At 39.2% G+C, this 9338-nt stretch overlaps 1 long non-coding RNA gene across 1 annotated transcript; it reads right to left on the minus strand.

The window, feature by feature from the left end:
* Positions 1-3154: 3154 nt before the first annotated feature.
* Positions 3155-4569, minus strand: LOC122881603. The gene is made up of 2 exons (XR_006379188.1): positions 3423-4569; positions 3155-3340 (listed from the first exon to the last, which is right to left on the minus strand). It is a non-coding gene; the product is annotated as an uncharacterized LOC122881603 (long non-coding RNA).
* Between the last annotated feature and the right edge of the window lie 4769 nt (positions 4570-9338).

Consider the following 9338-nt stretch of genomic DNA (forward strand, 5'->3'; position numbering starts at 1 on the left):
GCGACCAGACTGGCTACCAAAACAAAGAACAGAGAAGCTTGGAAGACAACACACATCTGGGGAGTGTGACGTCATACTCTGCTCAGCACACCATTACTCCACTATATCTTTACATAGAAAATAGTTGTTTGCTGCTATATTACTGCTAAAAATCTCGTATACAGAACCTTTAAGTAAAAGTGGCAATACCAACATATAAAAATACTGCACTTCAGGTAAATGTGCAATGCATTAAAAAGTACTACTGAAAAAGTAGTTATTATGCAGGATGGTTCCATTCATAGTGTTATATTATTACATATTCTACATTATTCCATTAGTATTACTGATGATGATGTGTAAGCTGCATTACAGCATTGTATCTGGTCGAGGTAGAGCCTCATTTTAACTACTACTACTCTTGGGTTGACTAATATATCCAATGCATGTCAAGTCAACTCATTTTTAAATATATATGGCCCAATATCACAAATTTGCCTCAAGGGGCCTTTACAATCTATGCAGCATACGACACCCTCTATCCTTAGACCCTCAATTCGGATGAGGAAAAACTCCCCCCAAAAAAACCCTTTAACAGGGAAAAAATGGAAGAAACCTCAGGAAGAGCAACAGATCTCTCTCCCAGGACGGACAACATGCAATATGTGTCATGTGTAAAGAATAGACCAACATAATAAAATTACAGTATGGACAGTCATGATGACAAAATTATAAATAGATTGAAACATATAAAGAATGGATCCATGAGGATGTTGAGAAACTTCAGGTGTCGTCAAACAGACGTGAGCCACACAACCTTCTCTCCACCATGGAACCTGGAAAAGGTTACACAAACACACAAGAGGCAAAACTCAAGCACACCATTCAAAATTGTACTTACATGAGAACTCTAGTGCTATTATACTTTCATTAAGTCCCTACTGTGGATCATATAGATATATATATAAAGAGAACGGTCTAGACCTGCTCTATAGGAAGCAGTGCAATAAGATAACTTCTGTTATGAATTGGGGCTTTATAAATAATTTAAGAACTGAATCAAGCTCCAAAACTACTACATTTCATTATTTTTGTGATTAAATGTTTATTGAGATGAATATGAATAGGATGAATATGAGCATAGTTAAAATGGATCTGTTGATGATCAAGATTACGAGAGGCCTCCTATATGCTTGACCAAACACCCTCCCAATTGAAATCAGAGTCTAGATCTGGGCAGTCACGTCTCCATACTTTGTCTAGTGGTAGATTATCATAGGAAGCCTCCAGAAAGAATTGTTACAGTGTGGACGCAATACCCCTGGTTTTTCCTGTATAGTAACCAATTTATGGTGGGTGAATGGGCAAAGGTTGTTGCTATGGGACACCACATGCTTTGAGAGCTGATCTGAGCTGCAAATAAAAGAAAAATGAGGCACCCGGCAGATTGAACGCACCACTAATATCTTGTAAGGAGTGCAAACCCATGTCATTATGAATGTAATTTAAGTGGTGAATGCTACTGTTACTCCAATGAGAGGATGAAATAGGTCTCCTTCCATTAACAGATCCTTGTTGTTATATGAAAGTGTATGCCACTTACAGGAATTCTTACATTGTGATTCATCTGTGCGCCAGGTCTGGATGAGATGGAAAACAATTGAGCCGAAGCGCAGTTGACATTACTTGGCAAAAGGGATATCCTGCAAGTTCCATGGTTATACAATATTTTCTTCTAGAGTACTCCAAGAAACAAATTTTTCGGGGGGGGGGGGTTCCTGCCCTTATTGAGTACAGCCGAAGACAGACAGGAAAGGGGGAGAGAGAGAGAGACAGAGAGAAGGGGGGGGGGTGACATGCAGCAAAGGGCTGGATTCGAACCCCAGGTGAGCCAAATTGCATTTTAGTTGGCTAAGGACAGATTTGGACCAATTAATCTTAAAGCCAGAAAGACAACCAAACCGCTCACAAATGGATGGCAAACTAGATATAGATTGTGTTGGGTTTTCCATGAAAACCAGACCATCATTGGCATATAATGCCACCTGGTGGTGACTGTCATGAACGGAAATAGGTTGTACATTAGTGGAATGATGAATAATTTGGGCTAGAGGTTAAAGAGAGAGTGCAAAAAGTGCTGAACTCAGTGGACACCCCTGGCGAGAAGATCTAGTAACAGGGAATAGAGGTAGGATAATTTTTCAGTGAGCCGAGGGGTTACAGTACAATACCTTGATCATATGTATAAAGCCCTCACCAAAATCCAGTGTTTCCAGGACAGACCATAAAAAGGACCATTCAAGTCTATAAAAGGTTTTCATTGCATCAAAGGACAGCACTGCTGTTGGGGCTTTTTTGTCTACTGCAACATCTATTACATGGAAAAGGCATCTACCATTATCAGCAGCTAGCCTTGAATATATAAAACCTGTCTGATCAACGTTGATTAGTACTGGCATATAATCCTGAATGCGTCGGCCAAGCACCTTCGCGTAAATCTTAAGATCTGAATTTAACAAAGTTAGTGGCCTATAGCTAGCACAGTCTGTTGGGTCCTTATCCTTATTGAAGAGAAAATAAATCAGGGCTACATTCACATCCCTCAAAAACTGCCCTTATCTATCAAGGTTTTTTTTTTCCCTTGTTTTTAATGTTGTACAGCACTTTGGTTCAGTTTCGGTTGTTGTAAGGTGCTGTAGAAATAAAGTTTGATTGATTGATTGATTGAGGTTATAATGTCCAGAAGTAATGGGCCTAGCTTATCCAAGTATGCTACATAAAACTCAGGTGGTATCCCATCTAAACCTTTTGATTTATTTCTTTGCATGGTGAGAGCTGCCTCTTAATTTCTCTAAAGAAATGGAATCACTTTCACTGTCAAACTAATTGAGCAAAGGTTTTGCCTTAAATTACCTGACAAGTGTTCTAACACTCATTACTCAAGTTCATCCAAACAATAAGCCATTATCTGTACTGTAGCCTACTGTCCAGTATTTTATGAATTAATTTTTACTCTTGGGTGTGGAGTAATTAGGCAGGGACAGAAAGAATACATTTGATTTGGTAGTTGCTACACCCCCGTCTTTCTGAAGAGGTGGGTGTAGTAAATTTTTGTAGTAAAATTACAGTTTGAGTCATACATATTTATTTGCATAAAAATTATATAGACATAAAAGACAGGGAATGAAAAAGGCTTTTATTGAGAACAAGGGAATGATGATGGAATGAAAGCCAGAGTTGGAAATCCAAAGCTGGCTAGGAGTGTGGAAGTAATGGTGGAGAATATGGCGTGGGCAGTGGAGAATGAAGGGAAGCGTGGCTGGCAGACTGGCAGGGAGCAAACAGGAAGCAAGCGATGATCCTGAGGCATAAAGAACACAGATTAAAGCAAGGCAAAACACACACACGGAGCAGAGTCAGACAGAAAACTAACAATCACTGACTTTTGGCTGAGAGTAACTACCCCAGAGGCTGAAACAATCTGGCTGTGCATGGATGAAGAGCCGGAGTAGATATACTGCAGGTTGATGGCGTGATGAGAGGCAGGTGAGTAGACTGGGCAGGATGATTAGTTGATAGAGACCAGGTGTGTAGATGCAGCAGAGCCTGGAGCCAGGAGAGAGAGCGGAAGAGAAGCCACGCACATGCCAACGGACTCACAGGCAGACAAACACAGAGAGAAACAGATGGCCTTTCTCATGTCTCAGTTTGGACCTCCTCGATTCCTCGCCTTGCACCTCTCCTCGCGTCATAGTCCCTCCGACCAGAGATGCGAGTGGAGGAGGCGAGTAAGCGACACAAGGAGAGAATTGAGGCAACAGGCATTTAACAAAATGAGATATCTTTGCTTCGGAGCTGCCATTTTATAGCTACGTCAATTATGTCAATTAAATATGACGTGTGGCACCGCTGCATCATCTGTCCATTTTGTTATAGCCTACTGCTGTATTTTATTGTATTTATTTAATCTGTCAGATGAGCATAACAGTGTTTATGACAACTTATATATTTACTTTTAATTCAATTCACAACATGGCATAATGTAGCCTACGAATGTCATACATTTTTATTTTTTTTAATTTAACGCACACATAGCCTTTATATATTTTATTGTGTGAAGCATTACAAATGTTTGTATGAAAAGTATATCACTCAATCATATGTATATGATTGAGTGATATACTGTATATTATATACACACACGTAACACACATAAATTTCCGAGTTTCAGGAGACATCATTAAAATAGCTATCGGCACCAGTATATCAAGGCTATAGATCATATCTGCACAATCCAGAATGACATGTAGAAACATCTTGAGGTTGCAATGAACATTAATAGCATATATTGAAAGCAACAACAGTTAGTACCTACATATTAGTATCATGCACTAGTCTACATAGACATTCACTCCCAGGCTTTTTTGGCTGTGTGCCTTTTGCCTGTAAACAGGTGATCAGCCTGATAAGGGTGAGCATTTCATCAGTCCCTGTAAGAAATGACAAAGCAGAATTGAGCTCAAATGTAGCCCACAGCCCCACAACTGTTGTCACGGGACTATACTTTTGGAATGACATTTGCAGACTACATAATGGGCAGTTGACTACTATATGACAACATGCAATACAGCAAATTAGTGTTGAGAAGAGAATGTCATTGTTGATCTAATATTTTGACATTAGCAGCTGTTTGCACTTGTAAACATCATGTCACAATTACAGCACTTGAAGTGAGTGTAGCCTATCCAACGATAAAACAAATATCAAGCGAAGCGCTACACAAATGGCGAAGGGCAGAAAGTTTCAATCTGCATTTGATCATATTAAATAATTAATACGATCACAAAAGGAACACTTACATTCGTAGAGTCCTGCTCCTGCCATCGTTTGTAGATTCCAGCTGTGTGTCACGCCTCTTTTATACATCACAGGTGCCAAAAACACTTCCTCAAAGGATACACTTGAGCATCCTCGCTCAAAGCTCCTTTGGCAAGCCTCCTCTCTCTTCTCTCCTCTCTCCTCGAGATGCATTTTAGGAATTGAGATGTCCTTCAAGATGGTGTGTGAGATCGATTTCCAGATCACAGGCAGGAGGACGGGGGAGCGAGGAGACGAGGAGGCACAAAATAGAGAAATGAAGAGAGGCTAGAAAGGGGGAAAACAGGAAACACAGGGAAGGGAAGGTACATCTGGAGACACTAGGAAAAAATGGCATACTGTCACAGCCGTAGGACCTAATATGTCTTTAAATTATATATACACTAACACATAATATGCCTTTTAAAAAAAATAAATAAAATACTGTAAATGTAATTCTTATTTGCAATAAAATAAAAAGAAGATGTATTTCTCATTATCCATTAATGAATTATAGTGATAAATGACGTATCACTGAAACATTTTGGTAATAATCACTGGACACACAACTATATATCTGTGCCTCATTTCCTGTACATTTCCTGACCGCAAAGATTCTGATACATTAAGATGCATTAGAGAGTAAAAGGAAATAGGAAAATTTGGTAATCCAAAATCTTTAGTAGCACAGTGACCCAGAAGAGACTGACTTCTTTCTCATACATGCGAGCATATTTATTTTCCCTGCACTGGCTCCCTGTCCAGTTCAGAATTCATTTTAAAATTTTGACATTTGTTTTTAATGCAGTCAATGGCCTTGCACCTTCCTATTTGTGTGAGATTTTGAGCCCTCACTGACCCGGCAGAGCTGTACGATCTGCTGGGCAACATCTGCTGGAGGTCCCCCGGTCCCGGTGCAAACAGTGGGGCGACCGTTCTTTTGCAGTGGCCGGTCCGAAACTCTGGAACTCTCTGCCCATTGACTTACGTTCCATCACTGACCTGCCTTTGTTCAAAGCCAAACTTAAAACCCACTTATTTAGAATAGCTTGTAACACTTCTCTTTATCTTAATGTTGTAATGTGCTCTGCTGACCTATTTGTACTTTTATTATTATTTGTTATTATCATTATTATTTGTATCTTGTTTTTAATGTTGTACAGCACTTTGGTTCAGCTTTGGTTGTTGGAAGGTGCTATAGAAATAAAGTTTGATTGATTGATTGATTGATTATTTGGGACATAGGCTATATGGCCTGATTAAATCCTTCATCACCACGAACTTTGCACAAGGCCCGGCAAGGGCCACTTTTGGAGTAGGTGATAACAGACAGCTTGACTGCAGCAAGGAAGCTGCTGCCGTGCAGTGTAACCTCATTATAATGTATTAGCCTATTTCCCAACGTGAATATTGTTGCTACTGAAAATGTCTGAGCAGAAACTCTTGATTCTGTGTGCAAAAGTTTGGACTTGTTACGTTTTGAAAGGATATAGGTTAATAGTTTGTGAGCTCAGATCCTGAACGCAGTTGCAGCTTCTGTTCCTGTGGTGTAACTCGTAGTTACTTGTTTTGATTGTGTAGGTCAGGTGGAATACAGACTATGGAAGGCTATAGCCCGGCCTATCATTCATGGCATTGACTAATCTTGCTTCAAGAGGTAGGCTTATATAAATGGAGCACCCCTTCTTATTATTGCCATTCTATATTGTTCTTAAATGGTTTGTATCATCCATATTACCAATACCATATTGGTAAAGACAGTCATGTGTGCTTTGTAAGGGCAACTTGTATTCAAACACAGTGTTGACTGATCTTGTAGTAAGTGTTACAGCCCCCTCACCCACCATGTGAATAGAATGACAGGACCGTACTGTACGTGCACAACTTGTTACATGTATGTCACATAATGTAACAAGTTGAGCTTGCAGCTCTGCTGGCGAGATTATGCCAACCTTTGTTCGCAACACACCATACAACTAAGTAGTTTTAGCAATTCATCACTTTAATTGAACATTTTAAGAAATATATACAGTATATTAAAAAATGAAAAAAGATCCAGAAAAAATACAGAGGACATGACTAGTAGCACTGCCTAGTCCTATGTATTAAAAATTCTGAGCGTTCAATATATAATTTATTTCCTTCTTGATAAGTTCACATTGAGATGCTATTTGTTTAGAGTAATTATTTAGCAAAACAGAGCTTCTGCTTCTAGAGTCTTTAATCTGGCAGATCTATCCTTACATAAAGTTGAAGAAAACAAAATGGCGTTGCTCCTTATGAACACTCTAACTACATCCCATAATATTCTAGGGTCCTCAACTGAGTCAAGAAATTCCTCTAGTTGAGTCAAGAAATGTGATTTGTATTCGTCATTACCTAATAAGGTGTAATTGAAGCACCATCTAGTGGTGCGTTTCAATAAGCAGCCCAAAGTAGCATAACAGAACACCCCTTTATGGTCTGAAATGAGCAATAGGAAGTAACACTACATTATCAATTTTCTGGAAAAGCTGGAAAAAATAAAATCTATCATAGAAAACGATTTGTGCCTTAGAGAAAAAGGTATAATCTTTTATCGTTGGGTTAAAATATCGCCATATGCCCATGAGTCCTAAACTCTTAGCCCAAGATTGCTCCTGCTCTCTAGAGGTGGTTGAACTAGATCGTTCATTTGCATGCCATACTGCCTTCATATCCGCTCCTTCCATGATTGCATATACAGTTAATTCTAACATCTTTCATGTTAGCAAATCATAAAAATCCTTATCAAATGTGTTTGGGGCATAAACAAAGATGGGAGCCACCCTTCTCCCATACATTTCTACTCTGGCAATTGTTATTCTACCTACAGTGTCTGCCCATATGTCCAACACTTAAATTTTTAGATTGCATCTGGATACGATGGCTACTCTTTTGGTTTTTGTGTTAGCCAAAGAGGATACAATAGTGTGGTAGAACTTAGCGTCCACAATCAGGTGCGTCTCTAGTTGGAGAGCCAGGTCAATTCTTTGGCGACGCAACAGAGTCAAGACACTGGTCTGCTTATGAGGCACCTTCAACCCATCACAGTTCCACATAAGAATAGATAATTCAACCGTTGACTCAAAGCAATCCCCAATAAGCTAAGTAGCATGACATTGCCAACAACCATTTCACTGAACTTGCATATCAGACCAAAATAATATGAAGAGATCCTTTTCTCAATAAACAATCCAAAATCCTGTGAGCGTTTCCCATAATGTGACAAAGACAAAGACATTTCCCCATGAGTGTCCCCCGGTAGCACAAACAAGATAGTGATGAAACAAAATATGAAGAAACTTAAACTATCTAAACAGTAAATATTACGGACATTCCTAAGTTGATCCATGACCTGATATGGATATGGGGCCGTAAAGATTAAATCAAATTAAATTTCAACCCAGTATTTAAAACTCACTGAGCTGTTGTTAACAGATAGACTATAATTAGATAAATTTATCAAAGGCAGCAATGAGTTGACTGTATAAAACATGGACGTAGTGTCTGTGACGTCACCCATAGGTTTCTGAAAAGCCATTTTGAAGGTCAAAGTGGGGGCGCCGGCCGTCGCCATCTTGGCAGTGTGTCACTCGGTCCCACTCCCAGATAACCAATAAAGGGGCAAAGAGGAGGAGCGGGGGTTGAGTTGAGGTGCCTGCTCGCTGAAACATGCCCACCTAGCTCCAAGTTACCAAGCTAGCTAAGGCTAAGAAACTAGGCTATAAGCTACTCTGTGTTGCTAGCTGGCTAACCCTGTGGTATGCTGTTGGCAGTCTATGGTTAGTACCCAGTCGTCGTCCCATAATGATTTATCTGTTATTGAGATTATACTACACAAGATTTAAAATGCCTCAACATTAAATATATAATTATGGTCATTTGCAACACTAGATTTTGGCAAGACTTAAAGAAATTTGGCCAGTGTTACCGTGAATTAGCATAATGTTTACTTAAGGCCAGGGTGTTTAATGCTTAACTTACTTATGTACTTAATACATGTCTAACGAACAATTTGAAGCAAATCAATTAACCTGAATTTAGATTTTCACATAACTTCAGTTGCGAATCATTTATTTGGATGTCAGTTGATTATAATGTTACTTTTAAGTTAAGTTAATGTTAATAAGCTAACGTTAAGTTACCTACATGTGATTGTCATAATTATTATTGCCGCTTTTTTTGCCTATTAAGGAATTATACCAAAAAAGAAATTTGAAAATCTGCAGTTCGATTCTCATTGCGGATGCATCGGTGCATTACGGCTTACAGATAGATTGTAATTCCCCACACCACTATTTTGATTCTGATTTGTGTACTGCTACCAACAGTGCTGTGCGAGATATGTTGACTGACTGTTGAGAAAGAAAGGCAATTTTATATTTGTTACAAGATGTTTATTTCTTTCAGTCCTTGTTGTGGTCATGACCACCTGTGATGCCTCCACCACACCTGCTACACACAGCATAAACTTTAAGTAC

The sequence above is a fragment of the Siniperca chuatsi genome, linkage group LG9 (genome assembly GCF_020085105.1).
Source record: "Siniperca chuatsi isolate FFG_IHB_CAS linkage group LG9, ASM2008510v1, whole genome shotgun sequence".
NCBI lineage: Eukaryota > Metazoa > Chordata > Actinopteri > Centrarchiformes > Sinipercidae > Siniperca > Siniperca chuatsi.